The following is a 15,005-nucleotide window of genomic DNA, read 5'->3' as shown; positions in this document are numbered from 1 at the left end:
CTCCTCCTTGTTCTTCTTCTACTACTACTACTACTACTACTCCTGTTTCTTCTCCTTTTCCTCCTACTCCTTCGAGTCTTCGGAGAGGGGCGGCATACAAATCTAATAAATTATTATTATTTTAAAAAATTCTTCTTCTTCTTCTTCTTCTTCTTCTTCTTCTTCTTCTTCTTCTTCTTCTTCTTCTTCTTCTTCTTCCCTTTTCTTCTTCTTTTTCCAAAGCAAGGAGCGCACGCAGCAGCAGCAGGGGAAAAAAGGAGAGCCAAGCCCCGAGACCAATAATCCAGGAAGTGACAGCCACCAATCAGCTGGAGCTGCGCAGGCATCTTCACTTCCACCAATGGAACTGCGTTCCACCCCGTCCTGCCTGCTGCCCACCCCATGTGCGTGATGGGTGCGCAAGGTTTTTCTCGCCGATTGCTGAGTTTTGAATTTTTTGGCTGAAGGAGAACGGGTGTGGCGCCATGTACGGATTGACGTTCGCTCTCTGGAGTTGGGTGATAAGTTTCACCTCCTGCCCCCATACACTTGAGAACAGCCACACCTTCAATCTCGAAACGGTCCAGGAATTCTCGGGCGGCACCGACTCTGTCGATTTTGTGCGCTTCAGTAAGCGTCTTGGGCACCCATCTGTCTGGAACCCATACCACATCTCGGACATCAACACCCTTGAAAATGTCCAAAGATACTTCGCCAGAAGAGCCCTTCATTCCTCCACTCGACACAGAAGACCCTACGAAAATAGACTAACTATCCTGGGTCTAGAAAGCTTAGAACTACGTCGCCTAAAACACGATCTAAGTATTGCCCACAAGATCATAGGCTGCAACGTCCTACCTGTCAATGACTACTTCAGCTTCAATCGCAACAACACAAGAGCATGCAACAGATTCAAACTTAATATTAACTGCTCCAAACTTGACTGTAAAAAATATGACTTCAGCAACCGAGTTGTCGAAGTGTGGAACTCATTACCTGACTCAGTAGTGTCCACCCCTAACCCCAAACATTTTTCCCTTAGACTATCCACGATTGACCTCTCCAGGTTCCTAAGAGGTCAGTAAGGGGTGTGCATAAGTGCACCAGTGTGCCTTCCGTCCCCTGTCCAATTGTCTCTCCTTATCTCATTTATTTTTTCTTCCTTTTTAAAAAAAATAAACTTTATTGAAATTTTCATAAAAGGACAAAACCAACAAACATACATTTAACATAAATTTGGGGTTGCGATACCCCTACTTATTTTAGAAGTTAAATTTCCATACAAAAAAAGAATACCTTTTAAATACTTTAAATCAACTTAATACTTTAAATGAAAAGATATAAAAGTATAGGTGAACATATTTGAAAGGAAGAAAAGATATTGTCCCAAAAAAAAATTTGGACAAGAATATCTTTTTTTCCTTTCAAATATGTTCACCTATACAGTACTTTTATATCTTTTCTTCTATTCTTTTCTTTACTTATATTATTACATATCTTTCTCTTCAATGTGTATTATGTATTGGACAAAATAAATAAATAAAATAAATAAATAAAATAGTAGCATTAGAGCAACAGGTGCCATTTTTAAATGACTATATTTTTCGGAATATAAGACGCACCATTTTACTCTCTAAAATTTGGGTCTGCCTTATACTCTAAACGTGGAGGCTTTTCCCCCCAGTCCTAACAAGGTTCTAATAATTTCCCGTGCTTTCAGGCTATATCATTGTTACTCCCTTTGAATATGTTTTTCCCCAGCTCTAACCAGGAAATAAAATAATGTCTTGAAGCTGACCAGACTGAGCACCCTCGCCAGACGAATACCTGGTAGGCAGGTTTTTTCCCCCACTACAGTGGTACCGCTACATAAGAACGCCTCTACTTAACAACTTTTCTAGATAAGAACCAGGTGTTCAACTCAATTCAATTTATTAGATTTGTATGCTGCCCCTCTCCGAAGACTCGGGGCGGCTCACAACAATAATAAAAACAATATTCCAGCGAAAACAAATCTAATATTAAAAAGCACACAAAATCCTATCGTATTTTAAAAAAGCAAACAACATATACATACCCAAACATAAATATAAAAAAGCCTGGGGGAAAGGTGTCTCAACTCCCCCATGCCTGGCGGTATAGATGGGTCTTGAGTAATTTACGAAAGGCAAGGAGGGTGGGGGCAGTTCTAATCTCCGGGGGGAGTTGATTCCAGAGGGCCGGGGCTGCCACAGAGAAGGCTCTTTTCCTGGGGCCCGCCAAACGACATTGTTTGGTCGACGGGACCTGGAGAAGGCCCACTCTGTGGGACCTAATCGGTCGCTGGGATTCGTGCGGTAGCAGGCGGTTCCGGAGGTACTCTGGTCCAATGCCATGCAGGGCTTTAAAGGTCATAACCAACACTTTGAATTGTGACCGGAAACTGATCGGCAGCCAGTGCAGGCCACGGAGTGTTGCAGAAACGTGGGCGAATCTAGGAAGCCCCACAATGGCAAAAAGATTTTTTTGCCTCTACTTAAGAACCATTTTCTACTTAAGAACCCGAGCCCGGAATAATTTCCCAGGAAATTTGAGAACGGCACAAAGGCCCGGCCAGTTTCCTGCTATTCCCCATTTAATCCCGGCCATCTGGGCTGCCAGAGGAGCCTTTCGGTGGCGCTTGAGGAGGCTTTGGCAATCCAAAGCGAACGAAGCATTTTCCTTTCTCTGGGCGCTTGGACAGGGAATAAACCTCTGCCAGTGCCCAGAGAAAAGAAACGCTCCCTTTGCTCTGGGCAGCCGAGGAGTCACCGCAGTGAAGGAAAGGCGCCAGCTACAATGCGAGCGAGAGGAGAGGGGACCCCTTCAGCATGGGGAGGAAGAGGAAGCAGGTAGCAGTAGCAGCCGCCAGTGTATGGGAGGCAGCCTCGCGCCGGGTGTATGGGAGGCTCGTGCTCCTCCTCACCGCCTCAGAGTCCCTCTCTTTTTTTTAAGCCTTAAAATTTTGGATTGTTTGATTCCCCTCCCCTCCCTTTCTTCCTTCGTCAGCGACCCTCCTCCTCCTCTTCCTCCTCCTACCCAAGTTTAAGTTTAAGTTTAAGTTTAATCAGATTTGTATGTCGCCCCTCTCCGCAGACTCGGGGCGGCTCACAGCAACAAATTCCGAACTCTTATTTCTTTCCTAATGGGTTTGCACGCATTATTTGCTTTTACATTGATTCCTATGGGAAAAATTGCTTCTACTTAAGAACCGGAACGAATTAAGTCCTTAAGTAAAGGTACCACTGTATGTTCCTCTCCAAAAACTAAGGTGCGTCTTATACTCCGAAAACGTGATATCCCAAAGAGCGAAACGTCTGGGAAGGAAACTTAATTCCATCACATTTGGATTCTGGCGTAATTTTCCCACTTAATTCTGCTCCTCCGGTGATTAAGGGATTGATTAGTCATCAGATTTGGGTTTCAGAATGGTTTTTTCCCCCTCCACCTGCCTGGTGATTAAAAATGAAGACGCTCATCATCGGGATAATTCATTCAAATTCCAATGGTAAATATATATTAGCACTTAGGGTTGCGACATCCTCCTTCAATTACTAGCAGAACAGAAACAGTAAGGAAGCATTTTCGTTCGTCTGAAACTGATTCTGAAGGCAAATTCTTCCCAAATTCCATGGACCAGTCAAACTGTCTTTTTGGCTCTGATAAATGCAGCTAGTCCTCAACTTACAGCAGGTTGTTTAAGGACCGTTCGAAGTTACGACGGCGCTGAAAAAAAATGATGTATGCTTTTTTTTTTTTCATACTTGACCATCAGAAACTTCAGAAGAGAAGGATTTAGGGGTAGTGCAGTCAGGCGGTAGGGAAAGCAAGTAGAAGGCTTGGCTGCATAGCTAGAGGTATAACAAGCAGGAAGAGGGAGATTGTGATCCCGCTGTATAGAGCGCTGGTGAGACCCCATTTGGAATAATACTGTGTTCAGTTCTGGAGACCTCACCTACAAAAGGATATTGATAAAATTGAACGGGTCCAAAGACGGGCTACAAGAATGGTGGAAGGTCTTAAGCATAAAACATATCAGGAAAGACTTAATGAACTCAATCTGTAGAGTCTGGAGGGCAGAAGGGAAAGGGGGGACATGATCGAAACATTTAAATATGTTAAAGGGTTAAATAAGGTTCAGGAGGGAAGTGTTTTTAATAGGAAAGTGAACACAAGAACAAGGGGGAAAGAAAGAAAGAAAAAGAAAGAAAGAAAGAAAGAAAGAAAATTTTGACATGTGTGGGTTCTCCGCAGTCTGGGTCAGTCAGCTTTAAGAGATGTGGACTTCAACTCCCAGAATTCCCCAGCCAGCCCGGATGGAATCCCCGCCTCTTAAGAGCTGTTGCCCAATCACCTTTCCATCTCATCGGAAGCCAGAATGAGGTAGCCAATCATCGGCCTCTTTTATTCTCACGCTTAAATATACAGATACTGTATACAACCAGAAAAACTGGTTTCTCCAGAAACAGCCTTGCGGGTTTCAGTCACAAAGTTTTGATTGGCATGTATGATATAGTATGAGTGCAGGAATTAATTTACAGATATGCACGCCCCTTATAGATCTCTTAGGAATGGGGTGAGGTCAACTGTCGACAGTCTAAGGTTAAAGATTTTGGGGTTGGGGGAAGAAACCCCAGAGTCAGGTAGTGCATTCTAACTGTCAATCACTCTTTTGCTGAAGTTGTATTTAGAGTGGTTTACATTGAGTTTGAAAAAGAGATTGATAAAATTGAATGGGTCCAAAGACGGGCTACAAAAACAGTGGAAGGTCTTCAGCATAAAACGTATCAGGAAAGACTTCAAGAACTCCATCTGTATAGTCTGGAGGACAGAAGGGAAAGGGGGGACATGATAGAAACATTTAAAGGGTTAAATAAGGTTCAGGAGGGAAGTGTTTTTTAATAGGAAAGTGAACACAAGAACAAGGGGGCACAATCTGAGGTTAGTTGGGGGAAAGAAGTAATGTGAGAAAATATTATTTGACTGAAAGAGTCGTAGATGCTTGGAACAAACTTCCAGCAGACGTGGTCGGTAAATCCACAGGAACTGAATTCAAACATGCCTGGGATAAACATAGATCCATCCTAAGATAAAATACAGGAAATAGTATAAGGGCAGACTAGATGGACCGTGAGGTCTTTTTCTGCCGTCAATCTTCTATGTTTCTAATCTATTATGTGCTCCTGTGTTGCTGCGGTTGAAGGCGAAGTAGTCACTAACAGGAAGGACATTTTAGTATATGACAGTGAGGGTGAACATTTTTTTCCTTTGGTGACGAAAAAGCACAATAGCGCACGCCCATAATTCATTGTTTTGGGAGGGCGAAAATAGCTTCGCCCGTCCCCTAGAGGCCTGTTTCCCAACTTCGGATGGCCCCAGTAGGCTTGTGTTTCGCCCTCCCCAGGCTCCAGAGTCTTCCCTGGAGCTGGAGGAGGGTAAAAACACCCTCCCACATCCCCCTGGAGGCTCTCTGGAAGCCAATAAACGCCCTCCCAGAGCCTCTGTGTGAGCCAAAAATCAGATGATCAGCATACATATGCAAGTTGGAGCTGAGCGAGGGCAACAGCTTGCGTGCCAGCAGATGTGGCATGTGACTTTATGAACTATAGTTAGATCAGATCGGAGGCGACGTGGTTGCAAATTGTCTAATCGCAGCATTTCAAGACTGGGGGAGTAAACATAGAAACATAGAAGACTGACGGCAGAAAAAGACCTCATGGTCCATCTAGTCTGCCCTTATACTATTTCCTGTATTTCATCTTACAATGGATCTATGTTTATCCCAGGCATGTTTCAATTCAGTTACTGTGGATTTACCAACCACGTCTGCTGGAAGTTTGTTCCAAGGATCTACTACTCTTTCAGTAAAATAATATTTTCTCATGTTGCTTTTGATCTTTCCCCCAACTAACTTCAGATTGTGTCCCCTTGTTCTTGTGTTCACTTTCCTATTAAAAACACTTCCCTCCTGGACCTTATTTAACCCTTTAACATATTTAAATGTTTCAATCCTGTCCCCCCTTTTCCTTCTGTCCTCCAGACTATACAGATTGAGTTCATGAAGTCTTTCCTGATATGTTTTATGCTTAAGACCTTCCACCATTCTTGTAGCAAACGTATTTTGTTGCAGGAAGAGGAGTGAAAGACTCTTCTTGTGCAATATTTCTGGACTCTCTCGGTTGTATTAAGGTCTGATATGCAATGCGGGTTCCATACAGGTGAGCTGTGTTCAAGAATTAGTCCAGCAAATGCTTTAGATGCTCTGGTTAATCGTTAATAAGAAGCTAAGTAAGTTTAGGTTTACAACTCTTAATGCTTTTGTTGTTGTTACAATGGGCTCTAGCACTTAGTATATTGGATCAGAATATCTCCGGGACCGCCTTCTGCCGCACAAATCCCAGCGACCGATTAGGTCCCACAGAGTTGGCCTTCTCCGGGTCCCGTCGTCTAAACAATGTCGTCTGGCGGGTCCCAGGGGAAGAGCCTTCTCTGTGGCGGCCCCGACTCTCTGGAACCAGCTCCCTCCGGAGATTAGAACTGCCCCCACCCTCCTTGCCTTACGTAAACTCCTTAAAACTCACCTCTGCCGTCAGGCATGGGGGAATTGAGTCATTCCCCTCCCCTCTCCCGAGCCTATACAATTTATGTATGCTATGTCTGGTTTAATAATGGGGGTTTTTAAAATGTTTTTAAAATTTATTAGATTTGTTGTGAATTGTTCTATTGTATGTTGTGATCCGCCCCGAGTCTAGGGAGAGGGGTGGCATACAAATCTAATAAAATAAATAAATAAAATAATTTTTTGGGGGTATAAGACGCACCTTAGTTCTTCGGGGGGATAATAGAGAAAAGAATCTTCTTACCAAATATTCATCTGGCTAGCGTCCTTAGTCTGGTCAGCTTCAGCATATTATTTTATCCCCTGGTTAGGGCTTTTAAAAAACTTTATTTGGAGAGAGTAACAGTGAAAGAGCTTGCAAGCCAGTAAGAGCTGGGAACATCACTAGCACCTGGAAAGACACATTCGGAGCAAGTAGAGCAATGGAAGAAACCCTGCAAAGACTTGGGGCTTGGAAAACATTCTTTGCAGAGAGTAACAATGAAAGAGCTTGCAAGCTGGTAAGAGCTGGCAACATCATTAGCACCTGGTCGGGGCTGGAAAGAAACTTATTCGGAGCAATTTAAAGCAATGGAAAAAAAGAACCCTGCAAAGACTTAGGGCTTGGAAAACATTCTTCACAAAGAGAAACAATGAAAGAGCCTGCAAGGTAAGAGGTGGGAAGATTGTTAGCACCTAGTTAAGGCTGGGGGGAAAAGGTTCGAAAAAAGCTATATAAAAACATAGAAACATAGAAGACTGACGGCAGAAAAAGACCTCCTGGTCCATCTAGTCTGCCCTTATACTATTTCCTGTATTTTATCTTAGGATGGATCTATGTTTATCCCAGGCATGTTTACATTCAGTGACTGTGGATTTTCCAACCACGTCTGCTGGAAGTTTGTTCCAAGGATCTACTACTCTTTCAATAAAATAATATTTTCTCACGTTGCTTTTGATCTTTCCCCCAACTAACTTCAGATTGTGTCCCCTTGTTCTTGTGTTCACTTTCCTATTAAAAACACTTCCCTCCTGAACCTTATTTAACCCTTTAACATATTTAAATGTTTCGATCATGTCCCCCCTTTTCCTTCTGTCCTCCAGACTCTACAGATGGAGTCCATGAAGTCTTTCCTGATACGTTTTATGCTTAAGACCTTCCACCATTCTTGTAGCCCGTCTTTGGACCCCTTCAATTTTGTCAATATCTTTTTGTAGGTGAGGTCTCCAGAACTGGACACAGTACTCCAAATGGGGTCTCACCAGCGCTCTATATAAGGGGATCACAATCTCCCTCTTCCTGCTTGAGACACCTGAATTTTCAGCCACTTTTAGGGAGGAAAAAGGTGGTGGTGATGATGATAATAATAATAATAATAATAATAATAATAATAATAATAATTTATTAGATTTGTATGCCGCCCAACAATAACAACAAATCACCACTATGCCCGTGATCTTCCAGCTTTCCTTAAGTTTATAGTGGTATTTCTCGATTTCAGAAACTTGAAGAAGGGTTTGGACTTCAACTCCCAGAATTCCCAAGACAGCCTCAAACTCAGCAACCGGAAGAGGTGACTGGGGAATTCTGGGAGTTGAAGTCCAAATCCCCTGCTTGGGCAGGAGGTTGGACTAGATCAGTGATTTTCAACCTTTTTTGAGCCATGGCACATTTTTTACATTTACAAAACGCTGGGGCACATTGAGTGGGGGTGTGTAAAAAAAGTTTGGATAAAATTTTTTTCCTCTCTCTTCCTCCCTTTCACTCTATTTCTCTCTCCCTCCCTTTCTCTCCCTTCTTTTTTCTCTCTCCATCCCTTTCTTCCTCTTCCATCCTTCCTCTTTTTGCTCTTTCTCCCTCCCTCCCTGTCTTTCTCCCTCCGTCTTTCTCTCTCCCACCATCCCTCCCTCTCTCTTTCTCTTTCTTGCTCCCTCTCTCTTGCTATCTTGCTTTCTCTTTCTTTCTCTCTCTCTTATTTTCTATTTTTCTCTCTTTCTTTCTCTCTTTCTCTTGCTTTCTTTTTCTCTCTCTCCCTTTCTTTCTTTTTCTCTCTCTCTTTCTCTCTTTTGTTTTCTCTCTCTGAGCTTCGCGGCACACCTGACTATGTCTCACGGCATACTAGTGTGCCGCGGCACACTGGTTGAAAAACACCCGCAAGTTCACTTCCAACTCTTGTTAAATCTATTAACCTTTTAAAAAATTGCCGGGGTTGAAAAAAACCCCACACCACTAGGTCAAACGTGCCTGTTCATTTAAGCTGTCGATCACCGAGCAATAAAGCAAGGCGCCCAGAGCTCTTTATCAACCTTTAATTTTGCCCTTCTCATAAAGCAGTACATGGTGTGTTTGATTTTGTTATCTCCTCTGGAAGCACTTAGCGAATGCTTTATACGTAAATGGGGAAAGGGCATAGATTCCCAAGGGAGCCATCAGGGCACATCAAGGACAGGGAATTATAGTTTAGCAGGGCCGGGTAAGCAAGGATAAACTGGCGATGGGATCGGGCATGATTAAGTTTAATGGGCTCATTATCTTCTTTCCTATATTGGATTTTTAAATTCTGTCTTTTATTGCTTTATAAAAGTAACTTCAGGTGATAAATGTATATATTTTCTTCATCCTCCTATTTTCCCCACAACAATGTTGTGAGGTGGGTTGGGCTGAGAAGGAGGGATTAGTTCAAAGTCCCCCAATTAACTTTCATGCCTGAGGTAAAACTAGAATTCACCATCTCCTGGAGATTGGCTCAAAGTCACCCAATTTCATGTCTGAGGTAAAACTAGAACTCACCGTCTTCTGGAGATTGGCTCAAAGTCACCCAATTAACTTTCATGTCTGAGGTAAAACTAGAACTCACCCTCTTCTGGAGATTCGCTCAAAGTCACCCAATTAACTTTCATGTCTGAGGTAAAACTAGAATTCACCATCTCCTGGAGATTGGCTCAAAGTCACCCAATTTCATGTCTGAGGTAAAACTAGAATTCACCATCTCCTGGAGATTGGCTCAAAGTCACCCAATTTCATGTCTGAGGTAAAACTAGAACTCACCGTCTCCTGGAGATTGGCTCAAAGTCACCAAATTGACTTTCATGTCTGAGGTAAAACTAGAACTCACCATCTCCTGGAGATTGGCTCAGTCACCCAATTTCATGTCTGAGGTAAAACTAGAACTCACCGTCTCCTTGAGATTGGCTCAAAGTCACCCAATTTCATGTCTGAGGTAAAACTAGAACTCACTGACTTCTGGAGATTGGCTCAAAGTCACCCAATTAACTTTCACGTCTGAGGTAAAACTAGAATTCACCATCTCCTGGAGATTGGCTCAAAGTCACCCAATTTCATGTCTGAGGTAAAACTAGAACTCACCGTCTCCTTGAGATTGGCTCAAAGTCACCCAATTTCATGTCTGAGGTAAAACTAGAACTCACCGTCTTCTGGAGATTGGCTCAAAGTCACCCAATTAACTTTCATGTCTGAGGTAAAACTAGAATTCACCATCTCCTGGAGATTGGCTCAAAGTCACCCAATTTCATGTCTGAGGTAAAACTAGAACTCACCGTCTTCTGGAGATTGGCTCAAAGTCACCCAATTAACTTTCATGTCTGAGGTAAAACTAGAACTCACCCTCTTCTGGAGATTCGCTCAAAGTCACCCAATTAACTTTCATGTCTGAGGTAAAACTAGAATTCACCATCTCCTGGAGATTGGCTCAAAGTCACCCAATTTCATGTCTGAGGTAAAACTAGAATTCACCATCTCCTGGAGATTGGCTCAAAGTCACCCAATTTCATGTCTGAGGTAAAACTAGAACTCACCGTCTCCTGGAGATTGGCTCAAAGTCACCAAATTGACTTTCATGTCTGAGGTAAAACTAGAACTCACCATCTCCTGGAGATTGGCTCAGTCACCCAATTTCATGTCTGAGGTAAAACTAGAACTCACCGTCTCCTTGAGATTGGCTCAAAGTCACCCAATTTCATGTCTGAGGTAAAACTAGAACTCACTGACTTCTGGAGATTGGCTCAAAGTCACCCAATTAACTTTCACGTCTGAGGTAAAACTAGAACTCACCGTCTTCTGGAGATTGGCTCAAAGTCACCCAATTAACTTTCACGTCTGAGGTAAAACTAGAACTCACCGTCTTCTGGAGATTGGCTCAAAGTCACCCAATTAACTTTCATGTCTGAGGTAAAACTAGAATTCACCATCTCCTGGAGATTGGCTCAAAGTCACCCAATTTCATGTCTGAGGTAAAACTAGAACTCACCGTCTTCTGGAGATTGGCTCAAAGTCACCCAATTAACTTTCATGTCTGAGGTAAAACTAGAACGCACCCTCTTCTGGAGATTCGCTCAAAGTCACCCAATTAACTTTCATGTCTGAGGTAAAACTAGAATTCACCATCTCCTGGAGATTGGCTCAAAGTCACCCAATTTCATGTCTGAGGTAAAACTAGAATTCACCATCTCCTGGAGATTGGCTCAAAGTCACCCAATTTCATGTCTGAGGTAAAACTAGAACTCACCGTCTCCTGGAGATTGGCTCAAAGTCACCAAATTGACTTTCATGTCTGAGGTAAAACTAGAACTCACCATCTCCTGGAGATTGGCTCAGTCACCCAATTTCATGTCTGAGGTAAAACTAGAACTCACCGTCTCCTTGAGATTGGCTCAAAGTCACCCAATTTCATGTCTGAGGTAAAACTAGAACTCACTGACTTCTGGAGATTGGCTCAAAGTCACCCAATTAACTTTCACGTCTGAGGTAAAACTAGAACTCACCGTCTTCTGGAGATTGGCTCAAAGTCACCCAATTAACTTTCATCTCTGAGGTAAAACTAGAATTCACCATCTCCTGGAGATTGGCTCAAAGTCACCCAATTTCATGTCTGAGGTAAAACTAGAATTCACCATCTCCTGGAGATTGGCTCAAAGTCACCCAATTTCATGTCTGAGGTAAAACTAGAACTCACCGTCTTCTGGAGATTGGCTCAAAGTCACCCAATTTCATGTCTGAGGTAAAACTAGAACTCACCGTCTCCTGGAGATTGGCTCAAAGTCACCCAATTGACTTTCATGTCTGAGGTAAAACTAGAACTCACCATCTCCTGGAGATTGGCTGTCACCCAATTTCATGTCTGAGGTAAAACTAGAACTCACCGTCTCCTGGAGATTGGCTCAAAGTCACCCAATTTCATGTCTGAGGTAAAACTAGAACTCACCGACTTCTGGAGATTGGCTCAAAGTCATCCAGCCAGTTTGAATGGCAAAGATGGGACTAGAAACAGTGACTTATGACCGTTTTTTGCACTTATGACTATTAAACAGTATCTCCTCAGTTATGTGATCAAAATTCAGACGTTTGGCAACTGACTCATACTTATGACGGCTGCAGCGTCCCAGGGTCACGCAATCCCCTTTCGCAACCTTCCGATAAGCAAAGTTAATGGGGAAGCCGTTAATGACCACGTGACTAACTTAATAACTCCAGTGATTCATTTAACAACTCTCGTAAGAAAGATTGTAAAAGAGGGCCAAAATCACTTAACAACCATCGGACCAAGCAACAGACATTTGGGGTTCCATTTTGGCCGTAAGTCGAGGACTGCCTATATCACTCTTCCTGAGGCAAAACAGAAGCAGCTCTTCTACTGGAGAAATCCCCCAAAGGAAAGAAACCAAGAATGACAGCGAACAACCATTTAAAGATGGATTTCAGAAGGTGCCCAGAAGCATCAACAGACACATTCCCGAGGGAACCAAAGAGCCGGGGGCGAACGCTGTGGGGTGTGATTTTAAAAGTTCCATTTTTAGTGACTCGCATTATTTCCCTGGCAAAACTTCACATATAACACATCTTTAAAAAAAAAAAAAATCCCACACAAACCTGTCAGCCGTCAAACCACAGAAGGCCTGGTAAGAATTTTTTAAAAGAGGCAGGAAGGAAGGAAGGAAGGAAGGAAGGAAGGAAGGAGGGAGGGAGGGAGGGAGGGAGGGAGATCTTCACCTACTCCCTGGCAATGATCAGCTTCCTTCAGTGATAGGAAGGAAGGAAGGAAGGAAGGAAGGGGGGAGGGAGGGAGGTGGGGAGGGGAGGGACAGAGATGGGGGAGGGAGAGGGAAGGAAGAAAGGAAGGAAGGAGTGAGGTGTGAGGGAGGGGGAAGGAAAGAAGGAAAGAAGGGAAAGGAGGAAGAACAAGGAGGGAGTAAGAGAGGAAGGGGGAGAGAGGGATGGAGGGAGAAGGAAGGAAGGAAGGAAGGAAGGAAGGAAGGAAGGAAGGAAGGAAGGAAGGAAGGAAGGAAGGAGGAAGAGGGAAGAAGGGATAGTGAATGGAGATGGAAATAGGAGGGAGGGAGAAAAGAAGGAAGGAGAGGGAAGGAGGACAAGGGGGAAGTGAGGAAGGAAAGAATGAGTGAGGGAAGGAAGGAAGGTAATTAGTAGTAATTTTAATTAATTAGGTTTGTTATTGTGTTGTTTTTTGTATTGTGAGTCTTCGGAGAAGGGCGGCATACAAATCTAAATAATAATAATAATAATAATAATAATAATAATAATAATAATAATAATAATAATAATAATAAAGATAGCAATAGACCTATATACCGCTTCCTAGTGCTTTTACAGCCGTCTCTAAGTGCTTTACAGAACCAGCCTCTTGCCCCCCAACAATCTAGGTCCTCATTTGACCCACCTCAGTAGGATGGAAGTCGGAGCCAGCCTTGAACCGGTGGTGAGATTTGAACTGCCGAACTACAGCTAGCAGTTAGCTGAAGTAGCCTGCAGTGCTGCCCTCTGACCACTGCGCCACCCCGGTTATAGGGGTCCTCCTACCTTCACGTATCCCAAACGCCTCTGGGAGAGGAGACCGAAGCCGCGTGGAGCGCCACCCGTGTGTAAAAAGATCACACGGAACGGCACACTCGGGCGACACACTCCACAACTTCTTCTTCCTTACTCTGCTGTTGCCAAGGGCGGCTTTGTGCAAATCCTGCAGCTTGTCGGGGCCGCCACCGAGGCATGTTCCCACTTGCAAAAAAATTAAAAAAATTAAAATAAGAGGTTTGTTTTCATCTACTACCTGCAGCAGATGTGGCGGCTCAGGTGTTTGCCAACTGCGGCTTTCCTGCCCCGGAGCTATCAACCAGCCCCCATCCCTCCATGGAGCTTCACCTTTTACAACTAGAAACATAGAAGATTGACGGCAGAAAAAGACCTCCTGGTCCATCTCGTCCGGCCTTCTACTATTTCCTGTATTTTGTCTTAGGATGGATCTGTGTTTATCCCAGGCCTGTTTAAATTCAGTGACTGTGGATTGACCAACCACGTCTGCTGGAAGTTTGTTCCAAGCATCTACTACTGTTTCAGAGGAAGGAAGGAAGGAAGGAAGGAAGGAAGGAAGGAAGGAAGGAAGGAAGGAAGGAAGGAAGGAAGGAAGGAAGGAAGGATGGAAGGATTGCTCCCAACCTCCTTGCCTTTCGCAAACTCCTTAAAACCCACCTCTGCCGTCAGGCATGGGGAAATTGATTCCCCTGGGCCGTTTCTGTTTTATGTATGGTTTATATGAGATGTATGATTGCTTTTTATATTAAGGGTTTTAAATTGTCTTAATTATTGGATTTGTATTGTTTTGCTGTTGTGAGCCGTCCCGAATCTCCGGAGAGGGGCGGCATACAAATCTAATTAATAATAATAAAATAATAATAATAATAATAACAACAACAACAACAACAACTAATAAGGACTAATACTGGTGGCACAAAAACAGGCCATTAGAACAAATGACAATTGAAAAATCAACAGACGATCCAAAGTGCAGACTCTGTAAAGAAACAGATGAAACAATCGATCACATACTCAGCTGCTGCAAAAAGATCGCACAGATTGACTACAAGCATAGACATGATGCTGTGGCACAGATGATCCACTGGAACTTGTGCCAGAACTACCATTTACCAGTGGCAAAGAACTGGTGGGATCATAAGCCCGAAAAAGTGGTTGAAAATGAGCAAGCAAAACTAGTGTGGGACTTCCGACTTCAGACTGACCGGATTCTGAAGCATAACACACCAGACATTGTGATCGTGGAGAAAAAGAAAGTATGGATCATCGACATCGCAATCCCAGGAGACAGCAGAATTGAGGAGAAGCAGCTAGAGAAATTAGTGAAATAAGAAGATCTAAAAATCGAGCTGCAACGACTCTGGCATAAGCCAGTGAAAGTGGTCCCAGTGGTCCTTGGCACGCTGGGCGCAGTGCCAAAGGATCTCAGTGGACATTTGAAAACCATCAGAATTGACAAAATCTCCATCTGTCAATTGCAAAAGGCTGCTTTACTGGGATCGGCAAACATAATTCGCCGCTACATCACACAGTCCTAGGTGCTTGGGAAGCGCCCGACTGGGGATGAAA

General features: G+C 43.5%; 1 protein-coding gene across 1 annotated transcript in view; it reads right to left on the bottom strand.

Annotated features, from left to right (window-relative positions):
• B3GNT8 (UDP-GlcNAc:betaGal beta-1,3-N-acetylglucosaminyltransferase 8) overlaps positions 1 to 14,732 on the bottom strand; it is a 32,932-nt gene extending 18,200 nt beyond the window's left edge. Inside the window, exon 1 of the mRNA XM_070763667.1 lies at positions 13,288 to 14,732. The gene's annotated coding sequence lies outside the window, so the exon portion shown is untranslated. The remainder of the gene's footprint in view (positions 1 to 13,287) is intronic.
• Positions 14,733 to 15,005: the final 273 nt, after the last annotated feature.

This window comes from Erythrolamprus reginae, chromosome 11, assembly GCF_031021105.1.
Source record: "Erythrolamprus reginae isolate rEryReg1 chromosome 11, rEryReg1.hap1, whole genome shotgun sequence".
In the NCBI taxonomy this organism is placed as follows: Eukaryota; Metazoa; Chordata; class Lepidosauria; order Squamata; family Dipsadidae; genus Erythrolamprus; species Erythrolamprus reginae.
This window is presented reverse-complemented; position numbering and strand designations above follow the sequence as displayed.